Genomic DNA, 17,276 nt, shown 5'->3' on the forward strand with positions numbered 1-17,276 from the left:
AAGGGGGGGAAAACTATGAGCATTGCCAGCGATTCCACTCTTTGTGAGAACCAAGGCCAGAATTCCAGAACATAGAGGCTCGAGTCTCTCTAAATTGTTTCTTCAGGCATGGGCACATTATGCTTAAATCATTTCCAATTTCACTGGGTTCTCTTCTCCCAGCACAGGCTGTAAACATTTATCTTTGGGCTTTCCCAGAAATGTGTCTTATGGAAGGGATTAGCTGTTTGCGCATTTAAAGTTCCGAAGGTGAACTCCTCTAACCTAACCCACATAATTAAAGTGGAAAATTTCTAGTGGGGAGAAAAAAAAAAAAAACACATCAGGGAAAATACCATGTTTGGGAAGAGAGCTGGACTAGTACGGTCTCAAGAGATGGCTCTGCATTCTCGGGCACTTAATTATAACCCGTCTCTGTGCGCGCTCTCGTTCCTTCTTCTGCTCCTTCTTATCTCTCTGTTGAAATGACATGCAGTTTGAGGCCGTGGCACTGGAGTAGAGCAAGTGGTTGGTTTTACAATACAATTTTTAAATGTTACGTTCATTAATTTTTTTTTTTAAGTTTCATAATCTGGTTTATTATAGTAAGCTTTTTTTTTTAACGGAAATTTAGTTGATTTACAATGTTGTATTAGTTTCAAGTGTACAGCAAAGTGATTCAGGTAAAAGACTATATATTCAGATTCTTTTTCTTTATAAGTTATTACAAGATATCGAGTAGAGTTCCCTGTGCTATGCAGTAGGTCCTTATTGGTTATCTATTTTATAGATAGTAGTGTGTATGTGTTAATTCCATCCTCCTAATTTATCCCTCCTCTGTCCTCTTTGGTAACCATAAATTTGTTTTCTATGTCTGTGGGTCTATTTCTGTTTTGTAAATAAATTCATTTGTATCTTTTTTTTTTTTGATTCCACAAACAAGTGATATCCTATGACATTTGTCTTTCTCTTTCTGACTTAGTTCACGTAGTATGATAATCTCTAAGGTCCATCCATGTTGCTGCAAATAGCATTATTTCATTTTTTATAGTTGTGTACTATTCCACTGTGTGTTTTATATATGTGTGTCTATACATATCCTACATCTTTTTTATGCATTCATCCATTGATGGACATTTGGTTGCTTTCATGTTCTATCATAAATGAACATAGGGGTGTATATATCTTTTTAAATTATAGTTTTCTCCAGATATATGCCCAGAAATAGGATTGCTAGATCATATGGTAGCTCTACTTTTATTTTTTTGAGGAACCTCCATACTGTTTTCTGTAGTGGTTGTACCAATGTACATGCCCCACAGTGTAGAAAGGTTCCCTTTTGTCTGCATCCTCTCCAGCATTTATTATCTTTGGACTTTTTTTTTCTTAGGGTTGCACCTGAGGCATATGGAAGTTCCCAGGCTAGGGGTGGAATTGGAGCTGCAGCTGCTGGCTTATGCCACACTCAAGCAATGCTAGATCTGAGCCACGTCTGTGACCTACACTACAGCTCATGGCAACGCTGGATCCCCGGCCCATGGAGTGAAGCCAGGGATTGAACCTGTGTCCTCATAGATACTAGTCAGATTTGTTTCTGCTGAGCCATGACAGGAACTCCTGTTTGCGGATTTTTTTGATGACGGCCATTCTAACTGAAGTGAGGTAGTACCTCACTGTAATTTTGCTTTGCATTTCTCTAATAACTACTGAGCATTTTTTTTTCCCACATGGCTGTTGGCCACCTGTGAGTCTTCTTTGAAGAAATGTCTATTTAGGTCTTTTTCCCATTTTTTGACTGGGTTGGCTTTTTTTTTTTTTTTTAATTGAGCTGTGTGAGCTGTATATATATTGAGTATTGAGATTAATACCTTGTCAGTCACATGATTTGCAAATGTTTTCTCCTGTTGCTTGTCTTTTCATTTACATTCATTATTTTAAATTTTATTTTATATTTTATTCTAGTTTTTAGGACTACACATGCAGCATGTGGAAGTTCCCAGGCTAGGAGTTGAATTGGAGCTGCAGCTGTTGGTCTACACCACAGCCACAGCAGCTTGGGATCCTAGCCGCATCTGTGACTTATGCTACAGCTCATGGCAATGCCAGATCCTTAACCCACTGAGCAGGGCCTGGGATTGAACCTGTGTCCTCATGTATCATAGTCAGGTTCATTACCACTGAGCTACAATAGGAACTCCCATTATTATATTTTTTAATGTGGAGTATACAAAGAAGAAAAGAACAAATAACAAAATAAAGCAATACTTTTATTGTTCCAATAAATCCTGTTGGTATAAAACAAAACCAGTGTGTGGAGCTAGGTTTGAAAACTCAAATAATGCAGAAAAGAACAAAATGAACAAAAAACCCCTGTTATCCTCACCCAAACTCAGTCCTGCTCTACAAAAACTATCATTGTTAACATGTTCTTATGATTCCTTCCTTCAATTTAAAAAGTATATTCATGGTATAATTTTAGCAGCACCTGGAAAGTCCTCATTCCTACTCATTGTCTGTCCTCTTTGCAATAATAGCTGATATTTCACCATCATAAATTCACTCCTTTCCATTTAAGTACTATATGTGTAAGCTATTTATTTTACTCAAAGATATTGTTATTTAAAGGTGCAAATGGCAAGAAGCAATGTTAAAGATTTGTTATGCATTCTCTCCAACAGGAGATTGTGTCTGAAGGAAGAGTGCTGGTTTTGGAGTTATACTGCTTAGATCAAATCTGGGGTCTAGCCCTTGCTGGCTCTATTTAACCTCTTTGTGTCTCAGTTTCTTCAGCGGTAAGGTGGGGTAATAATACTACCTGCTTCATAGCGTTGTCATGAGAAATCAATGAAAGAATTACATGAAAAGTACGAAGAACAATGCAACACGTGTCATTACATAGTAGGCCTTGAAAAATGCTAGCTATTAGCTCTATTATATAAAATTAATCACTCAATATAAATAGCTTTAAAACAACTGCCCTTTTTGAGGGCCCAGTAAATGCTAGATATGGTTAGAGTGCCTCACGTCCATGACTCAGCCAATCCTTCAGACAGGCCTAAGAAGTAGGTACCTGTAATTGTCCATTCTACAGAGAAGGCAACTCAAAAGCATAGCATAACTTGCCCAAAGTCACACAGTTAGGTTTCAAGGGTGAACCGGGCTTTGAGGGCACATCTGTCTTTTCACTGGTCCAGCTAAGTTCAGGGCAGTTTCCTGGGGGGGAGCAGAGAGAGACTTCTGGAGATGCTAATCAAAGTGAGGGTGAAGCGATGGGACAGCACAGAGTGGGAGGGATGCCTGGAGGAGAAGGGGAAGGCTGGCGAAGTGGGTCAGTGCAAGACCTGATTTCCTTTGTAGTCTTCCACATTTCCTGGAAGGGGCTGGAAGCCACAGGATATAAGTCTTAAACCCAGGTGTTCCATTTCTACGAGCCCCACGACCCCAGCAACTCACTTCACTTCCCCACCAAGTTTCTTCCTTTGTAAAATGCGGGTCCTGGGTCCTGGCTCACCTTCCTCCCTCCTGGGGCTGGTGTGAAGCTCAAGTGAGTCTGGGGACTTTTAAGGGTTTGGTTAACTGCAAGGCACTGCCTATAGATGTTAGAGAGTGTTATCGATCTGATGCTTCCTGGTGAGTTAAAAGGGGGTGCATTTGGGCCTATAAAACTTGGATTTAGAGAAGACCCCCAAAATATACCATGGGGAAGAGTTTATGGTAGCAGGGATGCTGGTATCGTCTGTGATAAATGCAAGAACAGGTGAGGAGCCTCGGAGTCTTGTTGCTGCACAGAATCATGATCATTTAGGTGCAATGATAGCAGGTTTGAGGAACACACCCTCATCAGTCCTCTCTTCTCTGTACTTCCACTCCCAGCAATGTGGAGCACGGTGGGACCAGTGGCATCCTCTTTGATATGTTAGAATTTATCTTGCTTCAAGGTCTGGTCAGCTGTGCATCCAGATACTGTCTGGAGGCACAAAGCATCCGACAGCATTCTGGCCATTTCTTATGGATCCAATATCTTGTGTCTAGGTTGTATTTCAGGCCAACTTTTAGTGAAGTGGATCAATGCTTGAAGCACATAATGTAACATGATTCTTCAAGAGTTTGATTAATTGTGTCACAGTCACAGCCTCAGTTCAGGTTCAACCTTTTAAAAGTTTTATTATTGTATAAAGTGATCAATCAGGAAGAGAGGAAAGACAAATGCTTGACTTGGGCCATATCTCTCCCTCTTCTTTGTTAGCAAATGTCCCTCTTCTAGTCACTTCATCTGGACTGTGCTGGAGAAACGGGGGTTAATGCAGATCCAGGGTGGAGCAAAGGTTGGACCAAGAAGGAGGCAATCAGACACTTTGAGTGGAAGGTGGACTGCTTCTGGGCTAATAAATCTTGGTTTTACATAAAAAGAACCTGGGAGTTTAATCTCTGCATCTCATCCAGAGATTCTGATGTCATTGGTCCAGGGTATGGTCTGAATATCCTCTCAATTCTAATGTGTAGCCATGCAAGGATGAGAATCACTGGTCTGGTCTAAGTTGGTTTTGGTAAAACCATCAGGTGTGAGAAGTTTATTTTGGAGGTTCTTGTTCTCCAGTTTCTATTTTCTCCATCTCAGTGTCTCCAGGACCCTGTCCTATCCCATTCTCCTGGAACCTACCTTCAAAGTGTTCCCCAAAGGTAATAGTTGATAAGAATGTAAGGGTTTATACCTTCAAGAAGTATGTGCATTTTAATATGGCATCCTTAAAGTAAAAAAAACCTGGACTAATCTAGCTATAATGGAGGGGTGAAAAGGAGGCTGAGATGCATTTGAGCTAACGGTTTTCTAGTCATCATCACTGTAGTAATAACCAATACTTATTATGAGCAAAACACTGTTCTAAGTATTCTCTCTCTCTCTATAAGTACATTTCTTCACTCCCTGAATCCTCCCAACAGCCTAATGAGGCAGGCGTGTTTAATGTTTGTATCTCTTAAAAAAAATAATATACAAGAGGATTGAGAAATACAGTCAAGTGTCAACATATAAACTCAGGAAGTCTGACTCTAGGTACCATCTTTTAATCACTTACGGCTCAAATGACCTGAATGGTCCTTACCAAGGTCTGAAAGGAGCGTGAGGGCTAGGTTTGTTTCTCCAAAAGAAGATGCTGGGGAGCGTCCCCTTATTTTTCCCTTTCAAAGTCCCTGAGCAGTACCTTCTGTGGGAGATTGTTTCATTGTCCCTAAATATTGCCATTCCCTGAGAGAGGGTAAGACTTTTCTGGCTTCAACATCAGGCTTAGTCATGTGACTTGTTATGGCCACCAGTAAAATACGAGAGGAAGTGATATATGCTACTTTTGAGCAGAGGCTTTAAAAGCCATTATGTACTTTCTTTTCTCTTCTTTTTCTAGCAGGACATTGTTTTGAAGCCAGGGAGAAGCTGCTCCTTTGGAACAGGACTCAGAATAAAGATGAAATGGAGCAAAAATACACCATGCAATTTAGTTGAAATGTAGCAGATACTTTCATGCAATTTTGTATATGAAAATGTATCTTTGTCATAAATCACTAAGACTTGGAGGTTGTTTGTTACTGCAGCTTTACTTAGTAAAAACTGACTGAGACACCAGCTGAATATCAATATTTTTAAGCTGAAATGCCAGAACTGTTGTAAGGATAACATCCTTAAATAATGGGTAAAATTTATAATTCACCCAAGAAATATTCCAAATAGATGCAAAATAACTCTGTGCCTTCTACAAATAATTTCTATGTATCCACCCATCCTCATCTCAGAATGCTAAGAGGTCTGAAGCATTTTCCTAGCTCAGTCCATTCAGAACTTGTTTGCCTGCCTAATACTTACAAGATAATCAAAAAGAAAGGATATTAAGAGTTGTTTTAGGTTTGAGGGCATTGGATAGCATGAGAGAGAAAAAGTGTATATTTTCCTTTACAGATGGGAATTAGCAGGAAGACTTGATAAGACTCTCCCTTATCTGAAACCGTGAATGAAAGAATCCTTAATATAAATTATGTTTCATGCTTCAGAATCTGTGCCTCTTTTCAGTTCCCATATGCTTACTTCTGTCTCAGACAGTTTACAAACTTACAGCCCACAGGCTGAATGTGGCATGCTGATTTTTTATTTGGTTCTTATGTTGTGTGGGTGTTTATAGCAAATTGATTGCCAACATTCAAAGTTAGAGATAGTTCAAGTTTTTTAAAAAAAGTTATTTCCAGATTCTCTTGAAAACCTGAAGATTCTGGTTACACTGCGCCTGGGAGTCATTGTCTGGAGTTGAGCAGCAGTTGCTCTATAGGCTGTGTGTGTTTTCCATACTCCCCACCTCTCCCTATTGTCTTACACTATTCCCATAGTATTGAATTCTTTGCTTAGTCCGTGAAGCTATTGGAGGTTGCACTCTGAGGATCAACTTCTTTTTCTTCTCTTCTCTTTTTGCCTTACATTGCCTTTTCTTTTCGTTCTTTCTTCTTCCATGGTAAGGAAAGAGATTTCTGGGAGCCCATTCTCTTCCTTGTTCTTGGAACTTTAAGGAATCCAAATTTGACAGCTCTTTGGATCCCAAAGAGAGTCACCTAAGCTACTTCAGGCCATTCTGGGGGTGGAGGGACTGGATGCCTTCCTCTGGAAATCCTGACAATGCTTATTCGATGGATTCTATCATATTTACTGATTTGCACACTTGTGTAGCTAGAAGGTCTTACAGCAGCATAAACCTTCTGCCCAGTAGATAATTCTGTTGCTTAACAAACCATAACAGCTCTGATTACATGCAGAATACTAGCAGTCAATGGTTTGAAAATGATTTTACTGTTTTCTGTTATGGAAACTCACATGTAGGAACATCATGTAACTGTTTTGAAATTTCTCACACTTTCCAAATGTAAAATCACTAGACTTTGATATTTCAGCAATTCCACATTTAAAACATCAGAGTTAATGAGACCTGAATCTGCTTTACTGACACCTACATTGGAGAAAGCCATCAAATGCCACCTGGATAGAACAGTCAGGGGGTAGGCATTACCAAGCCCCTGGCATGCCCTTTTCTTTTTCCTGTTTTTTGTCTTTTTAGAGCTGCAACTGTGCCATATGGAGGTTCCCAGGCTAGAGGTTGAATCGGAGTTGTAGCTGCTGGCCACAGCCACAGCAATACCAGATCCAAGCCATGTCTGCGACCTAGACCAGCTCATGGCAACACTGGGTCCTTCACCCACTGAGAGAGGTCAGGGATGGAACCTGTGTCCTCATGGATATTAGTCAGATTCATTTCTGCTGAGCCACGGCAGGAACTCTCCCTTTACTTTTGCTGTACCAAATTCATCGCTAGATTGACTTCCTGTTGGCTAAAACTTCACATCAAGACTCAAGGATGATTCACCTGAGATTAGGATGCTGCTGATTGCGATATGGGATGTGCGCATCAAGACACACACTGGGGTTCCCAAACGCCATGCTGAGAGTTCTCACGCCAGCACTCTGCTAGCTGCAACCGTCTCCTGCATGCCTTCTAAGGAGATTAAAACTGGACATTTTATTTAGTTTCCATTTTAGTTTATTTGAAGGTTTTATGATGTCTTAGTTGAGTGGCTCATGGGACTTCCAAATAAACATGCTGCTTTTAAAAATGGCAAGTTGTTTTTATTTATTTCTTTTAGGTGCCCAGTGACCTCTGGGTATATTAGGCAGCTTTAAATTATAATTAAAATAATAACTATGGTCCTAAAACAATAATAGATGTTGAATTATGCAAACACCAAATTAGGATGTTCAGAAAAATCTGTTTGAAGGAAATCAGAGTAAGCATAGAATTAAAAAAAGTTATCTTTGTGGCCATGTGACCAAAGAAAATTTCTCTCCACAGAAGCCTTGTTATTATTTCTTTGCTTTATTTTGCTTTCCTACAAGGCTACTCAAATTTTTTCTCCACATTTTTATTTTTTGTGTGTACTAGACCTGAGGTATGTGTAGAGGCCATCCAGTTCTTCAGGTGACCTTGTTACGATTGTATAGACAAGAGAAAATAATGAAACTTGCTTGTCATCTGAGAAAAAAAAATCACTGTACTTTAGTGATTTCTTGAACATTTCTCAAGCCCAGGGACACAACCGCAGAAGCTGACCTCGTGCTTCACCGGATGCCAAATCCTCCGAGCGCTTTCCTCTCCAAGACATACACATCTGCATTCCTCCATCTGTCGTCTTAGCTCATCTTCTTCTCCCAACTGTTCTTAAATTAAATGACTACGTCTAATGGGAGATTTTCTCAGGAAAGCTTAGGAGAATTTGTCCAAAGGCAAATTAAAATATTGCAGTGTAATCACCCAACCCAACTCACTGCTTGGCTGGTCTCAAGCGCCTCCTCTTCCCCAAAGGAGTTAATCAACCTTTGGGCCCCATATGGAGAAAAGCAGGAGGAAAACCCAGTCAAGGGAAAATGGAATTCACTGGCCGATGGTCCAGGAGTCAGGGGATGAAGAGGGCTGCAGAGAGAGCAGTATGAGGTGCACTGGGTCCAAGGGCCAGGGCAAGAAGTGTAGGCGGTGGGAAGTAAAAGCAAAGAAGCAGATCATTATAGACCCTCCTGGCATGATGCTTAATCTTGGGGATAGGAAAATTCACCTCCTCTCACCCTCCCAGCTCCATAGAGGAATGGATAAGGGTTCTGGCAATTGTTACGGGTCACTAGGATTGATGGGACTCTTCAGCTTGGGTGGTCATTGCCCTTTGGGTCCTTCAATGCTCCACCTGAAATCTTTCTTAACATTTGGTTGAAGGGGACAGCTTTCCCAGAAATTCCAACTTGTGGGGATTTATCCTAAGGAGACAATTATAAAGATTCACCAAACACGAGGATGTTCCTTAGAGTATTGTTTAAAATAACATTACCACCCACCCACAGGGGATTAGTTAAGTAATGGTACATCCAGCACCAGAAGGCAATGCAGTTGTTGAAAAGAAATATGCAAATCTGTAATTCACTAAGGGGCTGTGTTGTTTTGGACATAAGCATAATATGATACCACAGACATAAAATAAGACACATATATGTATATGTCTGCAGACAAGGCATCTGATAGGATATGGTCTGGGTCAAGAGTGTTTGCTTCAGAGTGGTGGAATTTTGGGTGATCTTAATCTTCGTTATGCTTTGATAAATCGGACTTTAAAAAGAGATTATATATTTTATAATCAGAAAAAAGCTTAAAGTTAGGTTTATATTTGAAAGAAAAAATGAGAGCAGCCTTGGTTAAGGGCACATGAGTGCCCATGTTGTTCTGCCAGTGTCCCCAGGTCCCCCAAAAGTCCCAAGGAAGTGGATCTGGAGAAAGAAGTGTTTGCCTGGGTCATGACGGGAAGAGGGAGCTGATTCCCTGGTGATGTTCCAACTCTTTATTCCCAGGCTACAACAGTCTAATCTGATAATCATTTCAATTGGAACTTTATGCTCCCCACTCTACACTCCAAGTGCTTCCTTGGATCAATGCTTTCAGTTCACCCTCAGATGATCTCTGTAAGGCAGAGGAGGTTTCCTCATGTGGGGACCTGGGACATTCGCGGCTCTGGGACTTGAGGGAAACCATGGCACTGCTGAGCTCCGCATCCTGGTCCGTGATCTCCCCATTCAGTGCTTCTTCGCCTAACCCATGGCGCTTCACTTGTAGAAATGGGAGGGAAAAAACTTGAAAGAAGCTTTGTAATAACTCAGGGAATGGAGCTGAAAGATTCCGCCCTTTTGGGCATTGGGATGTTTAGGAGCTGGATTGTGTCTGGGGAGAGTGCCGGGGAGGAGAAAGGCTTGGGGACCTCGGAAGGCCATCAGTAGACCCAATTCATTCTGATGCTGCTGAGAAGGCTTCCTCCTGCTGAGACCGGGGTAATAGTCTCCATCCTACCATGCACTGCTGCAAACGAGGCAAGGGTTAACTTGCTTGGGTCTCAACCTCTTTACATATAAAAGGAAGGGGGAGAGAGCAGTGTGACCTGTCTCAAGGCATCCTTTGGAGGGTCAAGATCAGAATGTCCTCATCTCTTTGACTTCTCTTTGACCTTCTCAAGAAGAGCTGGTTGTCCCCAGCCCATGCCACATTCTTATAAGAGACCACCACTTATGCGCTATGTCTCGGTATTTCTGCCTCTCCAGCAAGGCCGTGAAGAACAAAGTCAAGAAAGGCTCTCTTCAATGCAACTCTGCCCCAAGACCCAGCATAGCACTTAGCACGTGGCACTTGCCATTGATGATTTGTTGACTAGGTGAGTGGTTCAAAAGTTTGAAGTGCTCCCCCAATGGGAGGCATTAGAAATGGCTGCCGTGAAACGGGTGTAACTGTCCTGTTTCTATACAACACACGATTTATTATCCATTTTTCAAAAGCCCGACTCCTTTTAGGACTGTCAGAACATGTGGAATAACAACACTGCGGACACTTGAGTAACGGTTTCCAAGCACCGCGAGAAGCCCTATACATGCACTTTCTCATCTAATTCTACTCAGCTCCCTTTGAGGTGGGTACCGTTAGCAGCTGTCCAGGTAAGGATGCTGAAGCTCCGAGGATAGTCTGCTGGGAGCCCAGAGGGAATCAGTTTGGATTCCGTTCTTAAGCTTGTGTTCTTGACTACTTTTCCTCATGGTCTGAAACCAAAGTGAACCCAAGAGCAGGATGGTTTAGTACCTGCTCGTTTTCATTCAAACTTGGGAGTCACAGAGAGTTAGCTTCTTCTAAACGCTTTTTCAGCCAGTCCATGTTCAGCACATAAAGCCGAACGAGGCTCCAAGAGAGGCTCAGATGGGCTGCATTTCATCACCCCCCCACCGCCCCCGCAGATAAGAGTTCACCTTCGGAGCCTTAGCGGCAATGTAGCCTTTTCCTTTGTTCCTTAAATGTTCCCATTTTCTTTGACTTCCCTCTCAGTTTCCTCTTAACCAGCTGAGTGACAGAAACTCAATGCTGACCACTTCATTAGCCGATGACCTTGTCCCTCTGGCCTTCTGCCCCCGCCAGCTCTCCCGGGCAGGTTGCCTGACGTCATAAGGCCTTGTTCAGGGTCAGGACCTGGGAGCCATCAGCACTGAGCATGTTGTTTTAATATATATCTAGAGAAATCAGGCCTGTCGGATCACATTAGGCCCTATTTGTGGACCGTACGCCAATCCCCACGGTGGAGATGAACTGTTACCTTTGAAAGACAACCGTGGCTGGTCACCAGTGAGTACAGAGGAGGGATTATATTCCACCGGTGAGGCCCTTTTAATCGGTCTCGCCCCTCATTGGCAGGGCTGCCCTTCTCCCTGGACAGAGAAAATCCTCATAAACAGGAGTGTTGGAAAGGAGCGAGGCTGAGGCACACAGCGTATTTCTAAAACCAGATGTGTTAACGAGTGCACGAGGGTGGGCGTGGCATGTGATACATCAAAGCCAGGGGAGCCCAAGGTAAATGGGCGAGTTGGTGGCATGGTGCTAAAGCCGCCATCTGTTGAGTGATTACGCTGTGGCAGACATAAGACTAAGCCTTTTGTATGCATTAGCCTGTTCAGCCCTCCTAATAACCTGGAGGTCAATACTACCACTGAACCCATTTTATGGATGGAGAAACGGAGGCTCAGGAGAGTCCAGTGCTTTGCCCACATTCACAAAGCAATTCAGTGACACGGCGGGTTGGGGTGGACATGGATTCCAGAGCTGCTTCCAGCCACCAGGCCACCCTGATTCTGCTGTGATATTATGTGATGCTTCTTTAGAGTGGCATTTTAGGCGGCGTTTCAAGAGAACCATAATGTAATTCCTCTTACAGGGAGGGGCCCCAAATATCTGACTTGACCCAATAGAAGATTTGTTTAAAAAAGGAGTCTGGGACTAAGCCAACCTCTCTTTTTTTAACGTCCTTCTCCGGGATGGGTTTTTAAACTCATTCCTACATCCCGTGGGAGTCTGGCTGGACAGATCCCTTGACAGGGGCTAGAAATAGCTCTTGCAGCCTATTTTTAAGGAAAACGTGATGTCAGAAAATGAGGCAGGAATGGACACCCAGAAGAGAAACGAACACATCAGAATGAAGTTAAGGAGGGCTTAACCAGGAAAAGCTCAGAAAAAGGAGGAGGAAGAAGGCCCTCCCCGAGGCCAAAGCTGGCAAGGACCCGCTAGGAGGGACGATGCTGTTGCCTACCTGGACAACATATTTCTGTCACATTTCTGTGTCCTGTCCAGAGCACGCTCAGCCACAGAAGGCAAGGGTTGTGATCTTGCTAAAACCCACTATCCTATCTAGGCAACCAGGGCCTGACAAAACACACCAAGGATTGCCCGCTGGCCTCTTTCCTGGGACCTCAGGGCACAATGTGGAGGTGTCTAATGACACTGCAATTTCCCTTGAACGGTTTGGTTTTGTTGGGTGCCCTTGTCTGGCAGGTAAAAGTCTTTATGACCGCGTTCACTCACCTGGTATAACATTTTCTTTCACTGAGAAACGAGAAGGCTGGAACTCACCTCCCTGATTCCGGCAAAGCTGGACACCATCCAATCAGGCTCGGCGAGACTTCTGGAGGCTGTAAATTATATCTTCCGACCTGGGGACGAGAAGAAAGAACAAAAACACTGTTGGGGAGACGATCCGTGAACCTGATGTAGACCGAGCGGCAGATGAGCGAGAGGAGGCGGCTATCTTTTTTCATTCTCATGGCCATTCTTATTTTTCTTGGGTAAGATTTGCATTTGAGGCCAGGGTTTATTAATGTCCTCCCCACCTAGGCCACTGGCGCAAGCAAGTGACCCAGATACCTGTATCCATCCCATGTTGACAAAGCTGGGAAAACGCACATTCTTTCACTGGGAAAGGAGTCTTTACAAACGCAACTCAGGGCGGCCAACCTCAAGACAGCCTCTGATATGAATTAGAAATTACACAACGCTCTGAAGTTGCAGAAAAGACATTTTGGTACAAGGATCACGACAGGAATGAGGAAGATCGAAAGCGATATCCTGTGCTGATGGAAAGTGACTGGAGCATCCACACCTCTCCCCTGTCACTGTGTTACTGCCTGTCTGTCCCTGGAAAGCCTGTTGGGGGTGTTAACTACCTGACGCTTGCCTTGCCCTCCACTCTCCTTTCCCCGGGTACCTGCGGGGAGCTGGCTGCCGAGATGCAGCCCTAACCCGATCCATCAAGGCGAGGAAAGAGAGAGGTAGAAAAGCAAACATTATCTGGGATCAATATCTTTACAAATCCAAAGGAAACCCCAGCTCCCAAAGGGTTAAGCCAGGGAAGGAAAAGCCATCAGGCTGTTTAGTGAGCTAATGTTTTTATTGATGGGGGAGGCCTTTCAGTCCCTAACAGGAAAAGTGGGGAAAGTGGCAGATTGGTTGACTGCGGAGAGAGGAGAAGGGAAGGAACCCTTTCTCTAGACTCATGGAAGACATGCTCTCATCCGGACCCCCGAAATCCACGCAATGCCGAAGGCTCTCTGTAACCTCGAATACTGTTCCATACAAGGTGTTTTTCTGGCTCTTATCCCCCTCCCAAAGTGGAACCCACATCTTCCCCTAACAATTTTGCTATAATGCACATCTCAGGCTAATGCCTGCCTTGACGTGCAGTCTTAATTTAACAACTGTGTTATAAAGCACATCTCAAGCTACCATTCCTCGGATAATCCATATTTCAACCTAACTACCCTGGCATAACACTTCAATCTAATTCCCCCACTGTAAAGTACATTACAATCTGACACTCTCATATAATGTACATCTCAGTCCATTATTTTGTATTTTGTAAGCCATATTTTGATATGTCTTTTCCATTAAGGAGCAGAGCTGTCTGGAGACAACGGCTCTTCCCTGTGCTGAAAGCTTCCATGGTTCTTCCATCGTCTTTTGGTGACAGGCTGCTGATGGATATGCTTCTGAACTTTCACCTTTGCCATCTTGGGTTCAACTCTGGCTTGTTTCTGTACTTGAAGCCTTAAGCCTCCTGTTGGGAGCAGGGGTGACCAGGGAGCCCTGCTCAGTCTTGATGGGCCTTCTCTCATGCTAACCAGCAGGGCGGGCCACCACAAATGATCAGAGTCTACCTCGGGAGAGGGCCCTCTGAGGTCAGTGTCAGGGTCAGGGGTCAGGGTGTAGCTGCTGGCTAATAGAGTGTAAGCTAACACCGTTGTCAAATTGCTGGGCTGAACCACAATGCCTGCCTCCTGCTGATGACCTTACCCTGGGGGTGGGGCTATTGGCTTTATTGGAAATCTGCCAGTCTCAGAGGTGATGGAAGCGGCTGATCCCAGCTAAAGACTGTTTGATTGTTGATGGAGAGCCAGGTCTGTGGTTGGTCCCTAACTGAAAGGCCTGCAGAGCTGCTTATTGATGGCTGAGTTTTCCACATGATGGATTTCTCTCCTGTTTCACAAGCAGTTGTGGAGGTGGGCTGCGGTGGCTCTCAGACATGGGATTTTTCAGAATCGAGAGCCATGAGACATGGTGCTGTCTGACTTCTGGGGTGGCGCTAGCCATTCTGCCGCTGCTTGAATGGGGATGATTGGTTCTCGAGAGGAAACGAATCCAGAATGCATTGACGGTAGATGTGAGAGGTCCTTTGGCTGCAAGGCATTTTGGCAAACATGAAGGAAGACAATAAATGTGTGTTCTGGAAGAGATTCAGCATTCCAACCATCAACATCTAGCCTCAAAATCTCAACCTATCCCAGGCAGGAGGAAGAAATTAGATTTATCTCCTGGGGCCGTATAACCAAGCTGGTAGTGCCATTCAATATTTGAGGAAAAGGAGGTTATGGAAGACTTAGAATGCCAACGTTTCCCAGCATAGTATGAATTCGAGAGATAAGGACAGGAGGTAGAGAACAAAGTACAGAGATAAAAAATGATCTTTATAAAAGACACATGGATCATGGAGGATCACCAGCTAATACACGCCCTTGATGCCACTCGCTAAGATAGACAATAAAAGACTCGAAAGCATTCATGGGAGAGCAGCTTATTGAAATTGCGAGGTTATTCTCCTCTTGTACAATGCCTTGGGAAAACTCATATAGATATGGTCGCACTAGTCTTTAAGCCTCTAACTTAATAGAGTTGGTGAAGCATTTCAAAGGAGCAAAGTGAGGATATGAAGGGAACTTGAATGGTTTTTCCTAGAGAAGAGTCAACTGAAGATGACTTCTCAGTCACCTTCCAGTCTCTTAGACGAGAGGACAAGTCACACGGCTTTAAGCCACGTCCACATGGTGTCCTCGCATACGGAGACCTTGGCTTGACTCTTGTTACTATTTTCACCTCTCCAAGTCCGAGGGTTTTCTTTGTTGAAGGGAACCCTGCTGTTCACCTTTCACAGGTACCAGGCGGCTTCATTCAGCTGTAGAACCATTTGCAGAGTAACTGACACAAAGTTCACATTCAATACACATTCATTTTCCTTTCCCTTACGCTGTGGCCTTCTGCTAATGGGCATTCATAGGTATGGGGGTCTTGGACCACATCCCTCCTTTTTTTGAGTCAGCAGGATGCCCAGTGTTTAGAAAGTTTTGGTCCCCTTGACCATGGGAGGATGACCAAGACCAGAGGTTAGCAAACTCTGGCCCACTGTCTACACTTATAAATAAAGTTTTATTGGAACAAAGCCACACTCATTCATGTACATATTGTCCATGGCCATTTTTGCACAACAGCAGTGGAAGTGAGTTGTTGTAACAGAGATGGTGTGGCGTGCAAAGCTTATAGAATTTCCTACCTGGTGCGTCACAAACCATTTGCAGCCTCAAAATGTAACAGTGGAACGCTCTCTCTCCCTTTTGTTTAAGTAGAAAATGCTATGTGGAAATGGAATATACAAAGCAGGTTCTAGCAGCAAATATTTCCTCAGGGAGCTAGACTTATCCTTGTTTGGCACAAATACTTTATTGTTGATGGAACTTCTGAAGTAACTTCCATGGTTTCATGGATCACTTTGAAAACCATGGATTGGAAAAACCCATGGATTTTTTTTTTTCTTTTTAGGGCTGCACTCAAGGCATATGGAAGTTCCCAGGCTAGGGGTCAAATTGGAGCTACAGCTGCCAGTCTACACCACAGCCACAGCAACGCCAGATCCCAGCCACATTTGCAACCTACGCTGCAGCTTGCGGCGACACTGGATCCTTAACTCACTGAGCATGGCCAGGGATTGAACCTGAAGCCTCATGGATACTAGTCAAGTTCTTAACATGCTGAGCCACAATAGGAACTCTTTTTTTTTTTTTTTTTAAATGGCTGCATCTGTGGCATATGGTAGTTCCCAGGCCAGGGATTGAATCTGATCCCCAGCTGTGTCAATGATGGATCCTTTAACCCGCTGCCCTGGGCCAGGACACTGTACCTCTGCAAGGACCCAGGCTGCTGCAGCCAGATTCTTAACTAACTGTGCCACAGCAGACTCCTCTGGATATATATTTTTTTCAAGGCTCTGGAAACTCAGTGATCTCTTAAGAGATCAGAGAATGGCACAGTCAAAAAAAATTTAAACTATGTGATGTTGGTCAGGTTACTTCTCTTATGCCTCCATTTCCTCATTTTATTTATTTATTTTATTTTTATTTATTTTGTTTTTTCTTTTTAGGGCTGTACCTGCAGCATATGGTGGTTCCCAGGCTAGGGGTCTAATTGGAGCTACAGCTGTCGGCCTACACCACAGCCAAAGCAATGCGGGATCCAAGCCACATCTGTGACCTAAACCACAGCTCATGGCAATGCCGGATCCTTAACCCACTGAGTGAGGCCAGGGATCGAACCCGCAACCTCATGGTTCCTAGTCGGATTTATTTCTGCTGGGCAACAATGGGAACTCCCATTTCCTCATTTTTAAAATGAGGATATTTGCCTCACAATTTTTTTTTTTGGTCTTTTTAGGGCCGCACCCACGGCATATGGAGGTTCCCAGGCTAGGGGTCTAATTGGAGCTGTAGCCGCTGGCCTGCCCCACAGTCACAGCAATGTGGGATCCGAGCTGCTGTCTGCGACCTACACCACAGCTCACGGCAAGACCGGATCCTCAAGCCACTGAGCAAGGCCACAACCTCATGATTCCTAGTCAGATTCGTTTCTGCTGCGCTACGACGGGAATTCCATGTTTTTTTTTTTTTTTTTTTTTTTTTTAAATGACCACACTCACAGCATATGGAAGTTTTCCAGGCCAGGAAATGCATCTGAGCCACTGCTGTGACCTATGCCACAGCTGCAGCAATGCTGGATCCTTTAACCCACTGCACCAGGTTGGGGATTGAACCGCACCTCCACAGAAACCCGAGC

The 17,276-nt window shown here is 43.7% G+C and overlaps 1 protein-coding gene across 1 annotated transcript in view; it reads right to left on the bottom strand.

The window, feature by feature from the left end:
* Window positions 1-17,276, bottom strand: part of ZFHX3 (zinc finger homeobox 3) — a 996,345-nt gene that overhangs the window by 316,465 nt on the left and 662,604 nt on the right. The window contains exon 6 of the mRNA XM_084959702.1: window positions 12,477-12,556. The gene's annotated coding sequence lies outside the window, so the exon portion shown is untranslated. The remainder of the gene's footprint in view (window positions 1-12,476; window positions 12,557-17,276) is intronic.

The sequence above is a fragment of the Sus scrofa genome, chromosome 6 (assembly GCF_054392235.1).
Source record: "Sus scrofa isolate SSC_HxYL_T2T_F1_AM1 chromosome 6, Sscrofa_HxYL_maternal_Yorkshire_Landrace_v2.0, whole genome shotgun sequence".
NCBI classification, from domain to species: Eukaryota; Metazoa; Chordata; class Mammalia; order Artiodactyla; family Suidae; genus Sus; species Sus scrofa.